Here is a 17,411-nt window from a genome sequence, read left to right as displayed (position 1 = left end):
TCTCTACTTTCTAAATGGATTTGGAGTCCATTTGAAAGACTTGAGGTGTGGTGCAATGGCACCATGGTCACTGCAGTGGCAGCGCCTTAGTATGCAATGTGCTGTGCATAGCACATTGCACCACAGATTCCTAATGTGTCCCCACCCAATGTCTGGCTCTTAGCAGGTGCTCAGTAAGAGTGTAAAGCTGAAATGTGAATCCAGCTTCCCTACAGGGCTGGCTCCTTGTCAGCACTGTCCTTAAACCCGGGCAACCCATATGCTTTATGAGTCCCGCACTTTGGACTGACTTTGGTGACTGGGACGAGCTGGAATGGGGAATGCCAGTCAAGCCTTGTGCCCTAAAACCAGACTCGGACCAGTGTTGAGTGTCAGTTGTCAAAAGCATTTATCTCAAAATTTTCTAAGAACCCTTCTGATGGCTGGGATTGGCAGTATAATCTATGTTGGGCTCCCTGAGCCTGGATTGGGCTTTATCTGGGTTCCTGTCCCTATTTCTCTCTTCAGAATGGTCTTCAGCCCTCTACCTGACTTGTGGAGTTGACCTGACGACTTGAGAAACTCTAGGATTTGTGCCAATCGGGTGGTCCTGGACAGAACCTGGCTCCAGAAGTGTGACTTAGAAGCAGGTCACTCCCTTTGTCTGTAGTAGAACGTGTGTACGTGTGTGTGTGTGTGTGTGTGTGAGAGAGAGAGAGAGAGAGAGAGAGAGAGACAGAGAGACAGAGGGACAGAGAGACAGAGAGACAGAGAGAGAGAGAGGGAGAGAGAATGCAAGATTAAGGCTCAGCCCTCTCCAGTGGTGATGACCTCTCCATGAGGACATGCTTCTTGCAGATGATCTCCACCCTCTCTGGAGAATAAGAAGAGGAAACACATGGGGAAACGGGGTACAGAGCCCCAATTCCCAGTTCATGAATGTGAAGTGTCCAGGGTGCTTTAAAATCACTGTGGTCTTTAGCCATCACAGACGGTGGTTGTGTGTGTTGGCTGCTCCACTGTCCTCTGCCAGCCTACAGGAGGAGAAGCAAGGTTTCCAGAAGGGTTTCCTTTAGGAGGAAGCAGCATTGACAAGATGAATGGGAAGCCATCCCAATAAACACGATAGACACAACAAAATGATTGAGGCTCCAGAATGATGCTGACACACAGATTTTGTGTAACTCTCACATCAGAAAGGAATGGTCCAGGTATCTGAGCTGTTGACAATTGATCACCCACTCTTGGGCTTCACTTATGTGTTCTGACCCATGCACTGGCTCTTGTTCATCCATAGTTAGACAACAGTGTCCTCTCATCTGAACCCCATGGCTCATGGGGTGGCAGCAGATGTCCTCACTCTGCATGGTCTGCTGGACCCTCACCTCCTCTTAGACCTCAGTCACGTGTCAGGTCGTCCTCTGGGCTTGGCTTGTACCCATTCTTCTGTTACACCCATGGGCCCTTCCTCTCACTGCCTTTTCTTCCTTCAGGTTGATAAGGCAAATCCTGCTCTAAGCTGTGTCGAGTGAAGACAAAATATTCCCCACATGCATGATAACATTGATGGGCCTTTTATCTATGCTCTACTCTGGTGGTGGTGTGTTGTAGGCAGAAGTGAGTTCTGCTTTCTTGGTCTGTTTCTGTTGCTATAACAAAATACCTGAAGCTAGGTACCTTTTAAAGAAAAGGGGTTTATTTAACTCAGTTTTGGAAGCTGAAAGTCCAAGATGAAGCAGTCGCATTGCTTTGGTCTTTGGGACTAATAACAGGTAACATCAGGGTGAGAGAGGATATGAAAGGGAGAGCTCATATGGCAAGACAGGAAGCAAAAGAGAGAGGAGCTGCCAGTCTTGCTTTTCTATACCAGCTCCTCTCAAAGAAAACTGACTCGGGACCCTCAAGAACTGCATTAACCCTTCTGAGGGCTATGACCCCAATGACTTAATTACCTTGGATTAAGCCTTACCTCTTAAAATTTAAACCACCTATCAACATTGCCAAGCCAAGGATCAAGCTTCCAAAACAAGCTTCCATAACAAAACAGTTATCCAAACTGAACATCAGCATTGAAACAAATCATATTCTGTGCATGAAGTAATCATATCAAAATAAGACATAGCTTGGAGATGTGTTCTACATTTTCTTTCTTTTCTTTTCTTTTCTTTCTTTCTTTCTTTCTTTCTTTCTTTCTTTCTTTCTTTCTTTCTTTCTCTCTCCCTCTCCTTCAGCCTTTTTGTCTTCTTCTTCTTCTCCTTCTCCTTCTCCTCCTCCTCCTTCTTCTTCTAGGCAGGGTCTATGCCATATAAGCTGCCCTTGAATTCATTTATGTATCCCAGGCTGGCCTCAAACTCATGGTGACCCTCCTGCCTTAGTTTTCCAAGTGCTGGGATTATTGATATGTACCACTGCACCCATATTGTTCTATATTTTCACTACAAAATTCCAGATAGTAAATTAAACATGACTGGAGAATGAATTATCATTTACTCTGGGTAATACACAGTAGTGGTCAATATCAGTGAAGCAATCAGTGAACCACCACCTTTGAGACAGTTATGGGAATCCAGGGTTCCCCATGCAACCTCACATGTAATAATGTAACCAGTATCAAACAAATGATATTAGGGAAACACAAAAACAAGAAGATCCATATTGCTTGACATTAACAGGGCCTGAAAAGCGCATAACATCGTTGCTTGTTTCTTGTGGTAGGAAATATGACAGAGCCCAGAACGGGAAAGGTGATTGTAAAGAACAGAAAGAGATGCTGCTTAGATACTGTACAGAATTTTGATATTTCATTTCATTTCATAGATAATACACAAACACCTAAGTACTTCTGTACCCATAATTTTAAACCTTCATCAATAGATTCTCATGTCTCATACAAGCCCAAGAATTCTTTATTTTTTTATCCAATTATTTTTATAGTCAGGGCTCTGAATACATTTCCCAGGGCTGCTACCCTAGGGACAGCCCTGCTCCTGCTTTTAGATACATGTGTTCCTAGAGTTCACACATAGGCCCTGTTTACTCCTTCTGGTTTCACATCCAATTTTCCTCTGAGTAACCAACCACTCCTTGACCCATAATCACTCTACTTGAACTCCAGTGACGCTGAACTCACCAACTCTGCGGTGAAACTACTGACTAGGTCTAGATAAATGTGTTTCAATCCTCTGGTCCCACTGTTGGTTCACGGATGGGTACATGACCCAGTCAGCGACAAAGAGCTATAAGGAGACTTTTACTTGGGATTCTGGGAAAGAGACCTCTTTCCTGCTGTGTTTGACATCCAAGAGGATACATGAACAGGATCTGTTACTGCTGTCAATTGAGGCCTGAAACTTAAGCCAGCAACTGAAGAGGCACAGAGGAGGGGTGAGGGAACTAGAACCTGGTGACCCCATCTGACTTCCTGGTCAAACTGCATCGGAAGTCTGAATACTGTGCCTTTGGTCCATGAGCCAATGGTGTTCCCTTATACACTGGCAGTTTGGGTTGGATTTCTTACTGTTTGTAGCCAGATTGCACCAAATGATAATTCCATCTGAGAGTAGGTGCCTTTATTGCACATGTGCCAGTGCCTTTCAATCTTCATTTTTTGGCTGCCAAACAAAGAATAGCATCATAAAATGTTCATTGGCTTCTGTTTGCACTTATCCCTGCCTTACAACCGAGGCCTCCAGGTCTATTGCAGGCTGTCATGGTTTATGTCTGTGGCCCCCAGGTCTCATGAATTTGCATTGTACTTTTGTGATGGTTCGTTGTCTAGTGCTTGGATTGATGGTGTCAGTGCTCCAGCCACATAGGGGTGGAGCCAGGATGTGATGTAACAGCAGGAAGAAGGTGTGTCTTGCTCTTCACTGGTTCCTGCTTTGCTGTTTGCAGCCGCCATGAACTGAGGCTCAGCCATGCCCGCCTGCCTGGGAGCCAACTAAGTGTGGACTGAAACCTCCAAAAACTGTAAGAAATAAACCTTTCCTTTCCCAACTTGGGCTTCAGGTATTTTGTCTCAGCGGCGAGTAAAAAGTAACTAAGACATAGGCTCTGCCCTTTCTGGTTACCGAGGAAAGCCTCCTTCAGTAGGGTCACTGACTCCAGCCCCACTGCTGAAAAGAGCCCTCTGCTCCGCTCTAGAGCTTCTCCTGCACGTCTAGATTATAGCTAGATTCTGCTCACCTAAGTCCTGGGGCTCAGTCCAAATCATGAGCTTTTAAAATCAGGATAATCAGAGGGATCCACTTTGCCAGTTTGTGGACACAAATATCTCCCCTTTTACTTTGGTTTCCACTCTCTCAAGTCTTATTTTATGACTTATTTTATTTTATGCCCTTATTTTAGTACAAGGCTTAAGATCTCCCTTCTTGGGGCACCCCATTCCTGGATTTTCAAAGCCCGGGCAAAGACTTGGGTTTAGGGGATCACTATGGTTCCAGGGTTACTTACAACCAAACAAAAAGTGGGTTGGGCTCGGCAGGGAGTACCACACAGTGTCATCACTGAAGACTGATTCTGGATAGTCCCCGGGATGGGACGTTTGGCCTTCGCTGCTGGATGCCTATGGTGAGTTCCCACACAAGGTACAGCCAGCCATGCCTTCTCCTTGGCTCCTTCATAACATTTATCATAATTCAAATTATGTGTTTAACTATTTGTTGTCTGTCTCTGCTGAACTCTGCCCAAATTATAAGCTCATGAGGAAAATAAATGGTTTCAGTCTATGCCACAGAGTTTCAAGCGTTTTGTTATGCAGCAATAGTAACTGAGACATTTACTAAACTTTACTCTTAACTCTCCTACTGAGACTCAGCCTCACAGTCAAGATCTGTCTCAGTTTCCCTGCTATATGTGCCAGGTCCCCTTGTGGGCCTGAGCCTGAAGTGCCAGCTTACATCTTATCCCATCCACAGAGTACGCTGGGGGCTGAGGATGCTCCCTACATCTCCAGTCTGAAAGGAGGATTGCTTAGGCTGTGGGGTCAGTACCTCTGTCCTCTCCAGCAGCCTGTGCTGAGATCTTGAATGTTTCACAATAGAGCATGGCTTTTGAACTTGAGAAGGAAGAAATGCAGGTGTCATTTCAAGCTGGTTAGCATCCCTTTCATTCCTATGGCTGTATCTGTAACCTTTAGCAAAAGACTTGTTGGCATGCATTGGTTGGTGATGCTGTGTGCCATGTCCAATTCACTGCCTCCCTGTCGCACCCTGTTACTCCTCATGGATGGACGTGGGCTTCCTGGACTCAGGGGAACCATCTCAGAAACGTCTGCTAAGTGGTTCTGAAACGTTTAGATGCCATTTAGCCGCTTGGATGAGCCACTGACTGCCTCATTAGTCTGACAACTGTTGGAAGCAACTTGCTTGCTTTCTTCTTCCTGGCACTGGGCATTGGCTCAATTGGGTCCTCACCTCCAGGGCACTTTGAATTTTAGGAGACCAAGAGTCTGGCCACAGAGCTAAATAGACACATATTCAACCTCCAACTCTCTGATGTGTCTCCTTTATATTCCTGGGACCTTAGGCAGCAGTTGTCACCTCCCTGTTCCCAGGGCTCTGCGTGTGTTCACTGGAGACAATGCCAGCTTAGCAAGTTTCTGTGAAGTCAGTGAAATATGGTACGCAACCCACATTCTAGGTGGGCTACCAGGCCCTTGAAACCAACAAGATGGGTTCAAATCTCACTTGCCCTTCTAGGCAAGTTAGTGCTTGCTAAGGGCTCATAAAAGTGCCTGTTACAAAGCGCTAGACAAAATTCAGGGGACTTTTAAGGCTCACTTTTTTTTTTTTTTTTGTCTTTTTCGTTTTTATCGGTACCAAGGATCAAACTCATGACTGCCTGCTTGCAAGGCAGGCGCTTATGCCGCTGAGCTAAATCCCCAGCCCCCAAGGCTCACTTTTGTGTGCTTCTGACTCCTGGCTTTTGGAATATGGGCCTTTAAGAGGTGGTGAGGTTCAGAAGTTAGGAGTGTGCATTCCAGGTCCAAACTTCCTGGGGTGGAATCCCAGCTCCACTACTTACTCCATGTATGACCTTGATCAAGATAACCTCTTGGGCCTCAGTTTTCTAACCTGTCAAATGAGATGATAACAACTCTTATCTTACTAGGCTACTAAAACATTTTAAAAGTCACTGTATGTAAATCTATTCTGTGCTTTATTGATCCAGATATAAAATCCCATTCCTTTCTTAATTCCTACCCTGGGCTCAATCTCCAGTACTGTAAAAGAATTAAGAAAAAAAGTTTTTATGAATATGATAGAACTTACAAAAAGCATTTGAATGCAGTGGTAGGAGAGGTGTTAACTGTTTGCTACACAAATGGTTTCAAGTTGATCGTTAGATATGGCAGTCCTTTAGCTGCCCCCGTGCCTCCTGTGACAGTCCTGTGCATGCCACTTCATATGACCCCATTCTTTTTGTTTTTCTCTCTGGTGCCTTGCTTCTTTCCCCCAACTCACCTCCATCTCTAACCTGGATCCTCTTCATCCCCCACATCCAAATTCTTCTCCCACCAGTGTGCAAAGTAACGCTTTTCTCCCTAGCCTTTGCTCCCCCAGCAGGCACCACCAACACTCAACAGAAATCAAGCATCTTCCCTTTAACTCTCCCTACCCCCCTGGGATGCTGTGCAAGCTATGGAAAGAAATGCATGTAAAGGCTATGACAGATAAAATATGAATTCCAGGAGCTCAACTATTAGCTAGAAGTACATGTATTATATTAACGTACCCTTTACCTCTTCCTCACAACTCCACTCTCCCTGCTCCACGGAAAAGGAGGTATAGCTGCATAAGAGGAAGAACCAAAGCAGTTCATTTCTGAAAATCCAGGTCCTGGTGATTCAGGGGCAATTTGTACAGGATTTCAGGACCATTTCGAGGTAAGTTTTCTTTGCCTCATGGTGCTGAAAGTAGGCTGTAACTGCCACACGAGATGGACATCTACAGCTCAATAAGTGTGCACAGAAGAAAGAGATTCAGGCTTATAGCAGCACTAGAGAGTAAAAATGAAAATCTTCATACTATTATTTGACAGAGAAAATTCTGGTCTCGGCAATGTAATCTACCAAGCTTATGTGGAGCCTTGCTGCAACTGTCAACATAGGGAAATGCTACACAAAAGGCTTCACACATATCTATTTAATGTATAGCTGACTTCAGAAGTAGGAAAGTGGAACCCCTAAGTTTTTGAAAATAAGAATGATCATTAAGGAAGAAAAATAAACTCTCAGTTGATGTTGCAGCAGCTCTCAGGGCATATCCATGTGCTTCAGGGATGTGTTAATCAGCTTCTCAGTACTGTTAGAAATCCCTGAGACAATCAACTTAAAAATAGGGAGGGTTAATTTGACTCATAGTTTTGGAGGCTTCAGTCCATGGTGGGTTGGCCCTGTTGCTTTTGGGCTTCTGGCAGCACGTCATGATCAGGAGCATGTGTCATGGCATAGCTGTTTAGCTTGTGACCAAGAAGGAAAGAGAGAGCCTCCAAATGACAGAATGATCTCCCATGAGGTGCTGACTTTTTAAGATTTCATCCAATGTTCCCATGCTTGAAATTAAGCCTTTAACACATGGACTTTTAGGGGACATTTGAAGTCTAAATTATAGTAAGGGACTGGGAACAGGGGTTTTAATACCCATGCAGGTCAGAGAAGTTCTGCAGCCCAAGTCCTGACCCAAGGGGCGAAGACAAGGCAGGTAACTGGCTGGGAATCCAGAGACAGGGGCCAGGCAAGTACCAGATGGGGTAAAATTGATGCTAAGCCCGACTCCATGACTGACTAGTAGTCTTGAGAATAATAATGACTGTGGAAGTGCCCACTGTGTACCACATGCTGTAGTGAACACTTCACATTTAATTCTTTTTTTTTTCCTCTTGGTATGGAGGATCGAACTCACAACTGCATGCTTGCAAGCTTGCAAGGCAGGCGCTTATGCCGCTGAGTTAAATTCCCAACCCCTCACGTTTAATTCTTACAACAATTTTAATGAGACAGGTGCTGCTCATAGTGTCACTGTGAGGCAGAGACAGATCTGTACAATGTCAGATGAGAAGCTAAATGTTGCCTGTGTCAGATGACAAGCAATAGTTGCCAGCCTGGGGAGAGGTTAGCAAGATACTTAAGAGAGGCATTCTGCAGACTTTTTTTTTTTTTTTGGTGGTGGTGGTGCCAGAGGTTGAAACTGGGGACTTCCACATACTCTACTGTGTAGGTAGATTGTAGGTGGATGTCCTACCACCACCTACAGTCCCAGCCCCTTTTATTTTTTACCTTGAAGGTCTTGTTAAATTGCCCAGGCTGGCACTGAACATGCCTCAGTCCCCTGAGTAGCTGGAATTACAGGCATGTGGCACCATGCCTGACCCCAGTGGCTTTTCAACTATTCCTTGTGGAAATTCAAGGGCTATTCTAGGTATTCAAGAGAAGGTCCTTTCTTTGAGTCTCCGTTCCACATCATCCCCCAACTGTAGTAGTTCCATTTATATATTTTGTATATTATTCTTTTCCCGCATGAGTTTTGCTTCACTGAAAGGGCTTGGTAGTAAAAAAATGTTGTTAAGAAACATGAAATAAAAAAGAACACAGAAAGTGGCCATCAGAAGCAGTGTCTAATTGCTCTTTCCCTTACAGCGTCCCATGATGCTAATGATGTGGTTAGCCCTTGTCTCCCCACTACCGGACCTTTGCTAAGCAGAGTTTTTCTTTTTCAGGCAGCCCTGGCATCTGGCTCAAGGGTCCTCCACAGATGGGAGAGGAGTCCCACTGGATTTCCACATTGCCCTGACTAATCTTGGAGTGCAAGGGGCATAAAGACCTGAGATGGGGGTTCTAGCCATAGCTGTGAGTTGCTTCCTGGCCTCTGGCATCCTCATCCACAGCAAGAATAAGATTCTTTCCTGTTCATTGTATTTACCTAAAAGCTAAAACAGGATCTGCTTCTGGCAGCCCCTTAATTGCAGCTTTATAAAGAAGCTCCACATGCAGAAAAGGGGGGAAATTAATTGGTCTTCCAGGGAGCAGCTGAACGAAGTCTGGTAATTGAATTTCACAATGAATGCCTCCCTCTGGGTGGCCTGTGTGTGATCTGGAATGGATATTTGAAGTTTTCCTCATGTAAATGGCTCAGGCTCCTCAAGGTTTACATTTTTCGGTGGGCATTACTCATTCACACTTTCATCAAGATGAAAGGAAATTTACATCGTCTTACAAATTCTAAAATGATAGAAAGGAAAGAAAAAGGAGGAGGGCTGTTCTCATCTGGAGATGCAATTTGGCAGATCCTTTGCAAAGATTGGGGAAAAGCCAATTCTGAGAATAAATTATTGCTTGAATGCAGGCTGCTGCAGAGTGAAGCTGCAGACCCAGCTGGTAGGTACCAGAGCCCAGGGGCTTGGTTCCAAAGTGAATTATGATAGGTGAGATCAGAAGAAGTAAGGGACACATGAGGTCAGGCTGATGATCAATACCTCAGCTGGTAGTTAGTATATACTGGAATGCCCCATTGAAGATTTAGGTAGCACAGTGGCCCAGTGAGGTCTTAACTTTGGTTGTTTTCCGTTTCATTAGAATAGTTACTGGTAAGTCACCCCGTCCTTGTGCTAGGCATGCAAGATACTCTCTATGCCTGCTAAGTGTCAGGATGGGTATCAGATCATTTGATTACCTGTAGGTCTGTATAAGAAATATAAAATACAGATGGCACTCAGAATCCCTGGGCTCCACATCTGTGTATCCAACTAACTCATGACAGAAAATATTCAAAAACATTGTCTGTACTGCATACATATAGACTTTTTTCTTGTCATCAGTCCCTAAACAATACAGTGCATAATTATTTGCATAGCATTTATATTACATCAGGTGTTATAAATCATCTAAAGATGATCTGAAGTATACTAGAGGAGCTGGGAATACAGCTCGGTGGTACAGCATTTGTAGCATGTACAAGGCCTTGGGTTTAAGCTTCAGCACCACAAAAAGAAAAACATAAAGTATATGAGAGGAAGTAAGTAGGTTACATGCAAATGCTATGCCATATATTTATTCGTGGTACTAGGGATAGAATGTATTAGCATATGTAACTGGTTCTCTATAAGTATATAAGACTGGTGACTACAGACTGGACTGTGCAGGTGTAGACCTTTCTAGAGACAGTGGACCTAAAGAAATAGAATGAATCCTTCGTGATTCAGGGGTTCCAAAGGAAATTTAAGAGTCTTCCAGGTTAAGAGAATCATTGAAATGTTCCTTCTTTACTTAAGAATATAAGCAAAAGATAGTAAAAATGAGTTTGTGGCAAAACCACAAATAGCAAATTAAACAAAACAGATTGCTGTTATGGTTGATCGTGACTCCCCAAAATTCACATGCACTAAAGCTTCAGTGCCTCAGAATGTTAATATATTTGGGGATAAGGTCTTTGGGGGGTGATCAAGTTAAAGGAAGGTTATGTGAGTGGGCCTTAATCCAATATGACTGATGTCATGAAAAGGGGAAACTTATACCAGATGTGATGGCACATGTGTGTAATCCTAGCACTCTGAACCATGCTGAGACAGGAGGATCACAAGTTGAAATCCAGCTTGTGTAGCTTAGTAATTTAAAAAATGCAAGATGCTTCATACTGAGCTACATCTTCTGTCTCTAAAGGCTGGGGATGTAGCTCGGTGTGAAAGTCCTGGGCTGAGTCTCCAGTGATGGAAGGCACAGGAGTGGGGGGACAAAACAAGATGTGAAGAAATATCAACACTTTTTCAAAGTATGTGTGTACATGTATACGTATGTGTATATCACCCCATTCAAGCAAAAGTAGATAACAAAAGAGCCCATGTGGGAAGAGAACATAATTAAAAGGACAAAGGAAAACTAATGAAAACCAGGCATAGTGGCACATGCCTGTAAAGCCAGCACTGAGAAGGCTGAGACAGGAGGATTGCTGTGAGTCCAAGGTCAGCCTGGACTGCATTGCAGGACTTTGTCTCAAACAAAACAAAACAAACAAACACTAATGAAAATTGCTTTATACTTCAAAAATACAGTAAGAATATAACCTAATTTATTTATTCTGTAGAGCTGAGATGTAACCAAAGGTCTCATGCATGCTAGGCAAACACTCTACTACTGAGCTACATCTCTGACTCCCTGGGTTTACTTTTTAAAAGAATTCAAAATAAGATGATAAAAACTACAAAATTAAATGAGTAAGACCCAAGGAAACCAATTGAAAGCCAAAACAGCATCATTATGGCACTGATAATTTGTTTGTTTGTTTTGTTTGTTTGTTTGTTTGTTTGTTTTGTTTGTTTTGATCTCACTATGTAGTTCAGGCTGGCCTTTAACTCACTATGGAGCCCAGGCTGTCCTCAAACTCACAGAAATCCTCCTGCCTCAGCTTCCTTCATGCTGTTATTACACGCATGTGCCACCATGCCTGATGGCACTAATAATTTAAAACTACAAGGAACATATACACTGCTGAAAAGTAGCAATATTAACATACAGGGAAGATCGGAGACTATCATGGTAAATTCAGATGAAGACAAGTTTAAAACAATTAGAAATTAATAAATATGGAAGATAAAGACAATGTAAAGAAAAAATAAACCAAGTGAATTTCTCTGCACAGATGTACAGATACAAGGGAAAAAAGCACAAACCTACAGACAGAATTGTTCTGGAAATTTCAACATAAAGAAGTCCCACACATCAAGATATTACCTACCACAAGAATACCAAGACAATTCAGTGAGGAAAGAATAGTTATTTCAACCAGTGGTGCTTGGACTACTGAATACACATAAGAGAATGAAAGTGGACCCTACTTCACACCTGTAAAAATTAACAGCAAATGGATCAAACACCCAAATGTAAGACCTAAAACTATAAAAATTTCAAAAGGAAAACAGATGAAAGTCTTTTTGACCTTGGATTTGACAGGAATTTCTTTTTTCCTTCCTTGCTTCATTTTCTGTACTATGATTGAACTCACAGGTGCTGCACCCCTGAGCTATCCCAGCCATCCCCCATCCCAACCTTTTTATTAAGAGTCTTCATAAACTTCCCAGGAGGGACTCAAACTTTTGATCCTCTTGTCTCAGCCTCCCAAGTAAATAGGATTACAGGTGTGTGCCACCAGCACCTGGCAGGCAGTAACTTCTAAAGCATGACATCAAATGCACAAGCAACAGCAAAAAGTAAATAAACTTCACCAAACTGAAAAGCTTTCGTGTTGCAGTAAGAAAGAGACTCACAAAATGGGAGGACATACCTGCAAATAGTGCATCTGGTAAGGATCTAGTATTCCAAGCCATAAAGAACTCTCACAACTCCACAAAAAGACAAATAGTCCAATTTTTAAAAGGTCAAAGAATTTAGAGCTTTCTCCGGAAAAGATATACAAATACCAAGAAACAGATGAAAAGATGCTCATTGTCATTAGTAGTTAGGGAAATACAAATTAAAAATAAAAACTAAAGCAAAATAGCCAAGCATGTTGGGAAAGAATGCTGAGAGACTGGAGCCTCCTACACTGCTGAGGAGAATGCAAAATGGTGCAGTCGCTTGGAAAACAGTCTGGCAGTTCCTCAAAAGTTTAAACAGAGAGCTATTGTATAACCCAGGAATTCCATTCCTAGGATACAGCCAAAAGAAACAGACGCTCATAGTACAATTTATACACCGACGCTATTTCACAATAGCTCCAAACTGGAAACAACCCAAATGTCCATCAGTTGATTAACAGAGAAACAAACCTTTTATGTTCCATAATGGAATATTATTCAATTGTCGAAAAGGAGTGAGGGACTCAAACATGCTATGACATGGAGGAACTTTAAAAATCTTATGCGAAGTAAAAGAAGCAAAACGCAACCACCGAACAAGCCATTTCACAGAGAATGACAGTGAATTAATGATTCTTGGTATAGAGCAGAAGGGAAGAAAGGAAATAGAGAAAGACTGATAATGGGTACAAGATTTATTTTTAGGATAAAATGTTCTGGAATTATATAGTATTGATGGTTGCAGAGTCTTGTGAATAGGCTAAAATCACTGAATTTTACACTTTAAAATGGTGAGCTATTTATGTGGATTAAATGTCAAATTAAAGATACATATTCTGGGCATGGTGGCATAGGCCTGTAACCCCAGCTGCTCTGGAGGCCTGAAGTAGGATCGCAGGTTCCAGGCAAATCTGAGCAACCCAGGAAGAACTCTGTCTCAAAAACAAAACAAGCAAACAACAAAAACACATTAGATTTGCCATTAGAAAACAAAAAAGATAAACATCTGAATGATGTAAAAATAACAACGTAAGTAACAACAACTAGGAGCTAAAACAAGAGGTTAGTGTCATCATTTTAAAAATGGGAAGATAGAATTGCAACACACAGTTTATTTGTTTGTTTTTTGTTTTTTCTCTTTTGAAACAAGGTTTCACTGTGCAGTTCATGCTGGCCTTGAACTCACTTTGTAGTCAAGGCTGACCTTGAACTCATGGCAATCCTCCTGCCTCAGCCACCAAGTTCTGGGATTATAGATCTGTGCCACCACACCTGGCCTGAAGCACATAGTTTAAAATAGACATAATGACCATGACTTTTGTGTTTTGCAAACTTGCCTTTACAAAGTTAGAAGAATATTTTAAGAAATTATCTCCTGGAATACAGAAACATTTTACTCAATAATTCCTTTAGTTTCCCCAGTTCCTTTTTCTTCTAGTAAATTATAACAAAATAAAAGTAATATTTTAATTAAAATTTAAGTCCATAACATAACCCCACTTCAGTAACATGTATCTGTCTTGTCTTCCTAGTTTTATATTGGCATAAACAGATGTTTCAAATAATGTTCATCTCTTGTAATTTCTGGATAATTTGGTGTGATGTTTTCCCCTTTTACATTCCTTTCCTGCATCATTTGATTTTTTCATAAAAAGATTGCAATGTTTTTCCAAAACAATAGGGTTAATTTTTTAAAAAATGTATGGTATAACATATGCCAAGACTAAACATGATGAAATATGGATTATTATTTTTTAAAATTTTTTTCCATTTTATAGAAGTTTTAAAACTTCTGTTACCATCTTTGCTAAAAGAAATGGATCTAATTTTTAGACTGGAAATAGCAAAAACTAACGGTGGTTTTTACTAAAGAGGGATATGTAAATAGCAGGCACAAAGCTTTTGGGCATTTGTACTCCAGAGGGGAACGGTCGAACGCAAGAGCAGTGACACGAATACCTGGTGTCAGACAGGGCCCCACTGCCGTGGAAGAGGCACCGTCTCATGACCAGGTGGTACAGGCGCATGTGACTACTGAGGTATTGCTGTGGCCAGAACCAAGCCCTGCTCAATGACACGGGAAGGCTGCAATGTTATAGCGACTTCTGGAGCAACAATAGTGACCCTAATAATAGTAATACTGATCCCACACTCCCTGAGTGGCATTGTTCCTATCATTTTTGAATCTAAAGAAATAAAAAAACCTACAGCACTTGCTCCCGAGAGTTATGGAACAGTTTACAACATTTCTGCGTAGAGCCTTACTGGTTGCAAGTCCACTGTTCTGTCTGTTATTTTACTTAGTTTTTTGTAACAGTTGTGCGAGAAGGTAATGATTGCAATCCATATTGTATGGGTGAGAAAACTGAGGTTCAGTGAAGTTCAATGACTTGTTCACCACGCAGCTGATGTGGGGTGCAAAGTCAGCTCTGTCTATGACACTAACAGGTCCTAGGACAGGAATTGAGGTGAAACACAGGTACATTTTGAGTTTTCAGAGAGAAAATTTAGCTGGAAAAAGACAGGAGGTGAGTGGGCCTGGTTCTGAATTGAGAACCAGGGAGTTCTCCTGAATCTCCTCCTTGTTCCAGACTTATCCACAGCTCCTTTGCTCAGTGCTGGTTTTTATTTTATTTATTGATTTTATTTTTTGGTACTGGGGGTTGAATTCCTAACCTCATGCTTGCCAGGCAGGTGCTGTGCTGCTGAGCAATACCCCTGGCCTTCAGTGCTGGTTTTAGATCTGTCGCTCATCACCTAATGCTCACATCTAAGTCATTCCAGAGACTTTCCTTGTGTGGGTGTGGGACTGCACACTACATCAGAGAAAGTCATCCAAGTGAAGCCTGATCATAGACACTGAAAATCAGCAAACCGAGAAACATTTTTTCACCACTCATTTAATTTACGAGACCTGTTTATGCCTGGTGCCAATGTCTGCAGCAATGATAGATGTACCCAAATGTCCCCAAGGTCTTTTGCTGTGGATGATCCCAGTAGGATGTACCCAGGTTCCAGCTCCGTGGCCTATAGGTCCACAGGGTCCAGGAGACCCCAGGGGACTCGCATGCTCAGTAACATCTGCCTCCTACAGCTTGATTCTGGCATGAATCTCTGTGACCCAGATGTGAAACTCAGTCACACACACAGACAAATAACCACTCAAATCACAAAAAGCATTCATGGGTATAATTAGATTTTTTCTCAGTATAAATTTTAAATACAGAAAAGAACAGAAAGTAACCTAATAAATATCCATGCTCTCCAGCTCTCATAATTTACTGTTACCGTTTTACAGCAGTTACCTTCTGATTTTTAAAAATCTAATGGGACTAAAAGTGAAATCTATGCATACCTCCCTCCCCAGAGGAATCCTTCGTCAGGAATTTGGGGTCTATCCTTCCAAATCTTGCTTTTATACTGCATATAATGAATCCATTAATGCTTGTCTTGCGTGGTTTTAAAAGGTACATGAATGATATATTTTATTTTCTGCAACATGGTTTTTTATGCAGTAATGTGTTAAGAATTGTCTTTGATGATGTATATATATATACATATATCTAGTTCATTCATATTAACTATTTTGTAGTATATTATTACATGAATATTTATAAATTCATCTATCTAAAGCTCTACTTGTAGATAATTAAATTCTTCCAAAACTTCCTGTAACAGATGATGCTGTGAAGAACAAACATTTTTTTTATGAATTTCCTGGTGCATATGTGCATATAGATTTAAAATTGTTGGCTCAGAGGGCATATACATTTGATATGTCACTAACAAACTGCTGATCTCCAAAGTTACGTGCCATGCTTACACTTTCACCCGCAGAGTAAGTGGGCTCCTGTTTTGTTTTGTTCTTTGAGACAGATTCTCATTATGTAGTTCAAAGTTGGCCTTGAACTCATTATGTAGCCCAGGCTGGCTTGAATTCCTGGCGATAATCCTGCCTCAGCCTCCTGTATGCTAGGATTACAGGCATGTGATACCATAGACAGCAAGGGTTCCTGTTTTGTAAGGAGATTTGCTGGGATGGTTACATCAAAGAAAAAGAAGCAAGTTCAAAGTAACCATTGGGCATTAGGTGTTTCTGCCTCCAGGTCAGCCCACTTCCATGAACACAGACCCACAGCCACTGGGGAGTTCTGCCTGCCGCTTCAACCAGCATTGCTCCTACTCACACACCCACCTGCTGTCTATCTCCTTTATCCTACCTTTTATGTTTTCACACTCAGGTTTCTTCACAGAGGCAAGAAATGAATTTCTCCCATTTTCTCAGAGAAAATTGTCTTCTGTTTGGTTGCCGGGGCTCTGGTGTTGTTCCCTTTTGCATTAGTTATGAATTGCTACATCGCAAATCCATCTGAAGGCAACTTGCTTAAAACAAAGATTTTTTTTTTTTTTTTGGTCTTTTTGAGACAGAGTCTCGCTATGCAGTTCAGGCTGGCCTTGAACTCACTTTGTAGCTCAGGCTGGTCTCGAACTCGAAATGATCCTCCTGCCTCAGCCTCCCGAGTGCTGGGATTACAGGCATGAGCCACCACACCCGGTTTAAAACAAATACTTTTTAAGTACATAGATTTCTAGATTGGTAAGTTATGCTGGGCTCAGCTCAGTGTTATTTCTGGCCTTGGCTAGGTTCATTCATGCATTGTGGCCAGCTAGGTCACTCTGCTTTGGGGGTTTGTTCATGATCAGCTGGGGTAATAGTGGTGGTGCGGCCTAGTGTCTTTTGTGGTCCAGCAGGCTTGCCTGGGCTTGGTCTTTGGGTAGCTGCAGGGTTCCAAGAGTGAGAAATGAAGCATGCAAGGTTTCTGGAAGTTCAGGCTCAGACCTGGCACAGGCCACTTCCGTGTCATTCTGTTGACCAAAGCAAATCCAACAGGATCTTACATTTAAGGTGTGGAAAAATATAGACCCCACCTCATAATGGTAGAAAGTCATATTCCAAGGGACGTGAATGTAAGGAGGAGCGCTGGGTGGCTGCACTGGGAAGCAGGCTCTGAGGCACAGATCAGCATTAGAGAGGTGACTTAAGGAGTGCTCTTGTGCTCAGCACTTGCGGAAGAGTTGATAGCGGGACACAGCAGACAGAGTAGTGGAACTATATCAGAACTAAGGCTCCCACAGAGAGAACT

General features: G+C 42.3%; 1 pseudogene; it reads left to right on the top strand.

Annotated features, from left to right (window-relative positions):
• The first annotated feature begins 810 nt into the window (after window positions 1-810).
• LOC111756164 (small ribosomal subunit protein eS27-like) lies at window positions 811-1,375 on the top strand (annotated as a pseudogene).
• The last annotated feature ends 16,036 nt before the right edge of the window (window positions 1,376-17,411 follow it).

Source organism: Cavia porcellus, unplaced genomic scaffold (assembly GCF_034190915.1).
Source record: "Cavia porcellus strain 051 isolate PalLab524CR breed Dunkin Hartley unplaced genomic scaffold, mCavPor4.1 scaffold_5, whole genome shotgun sequence".
Taxonomy (NCBI): domain Eukaryota; kingdom Metazoa; phylum Chordata; class Mammalia; order Rodentia; family Caviidae; genus Cavia; species Cavia porcellus.
This window is presented reverse-complemented; position numbering and strand designations above follow the sequence as displayed.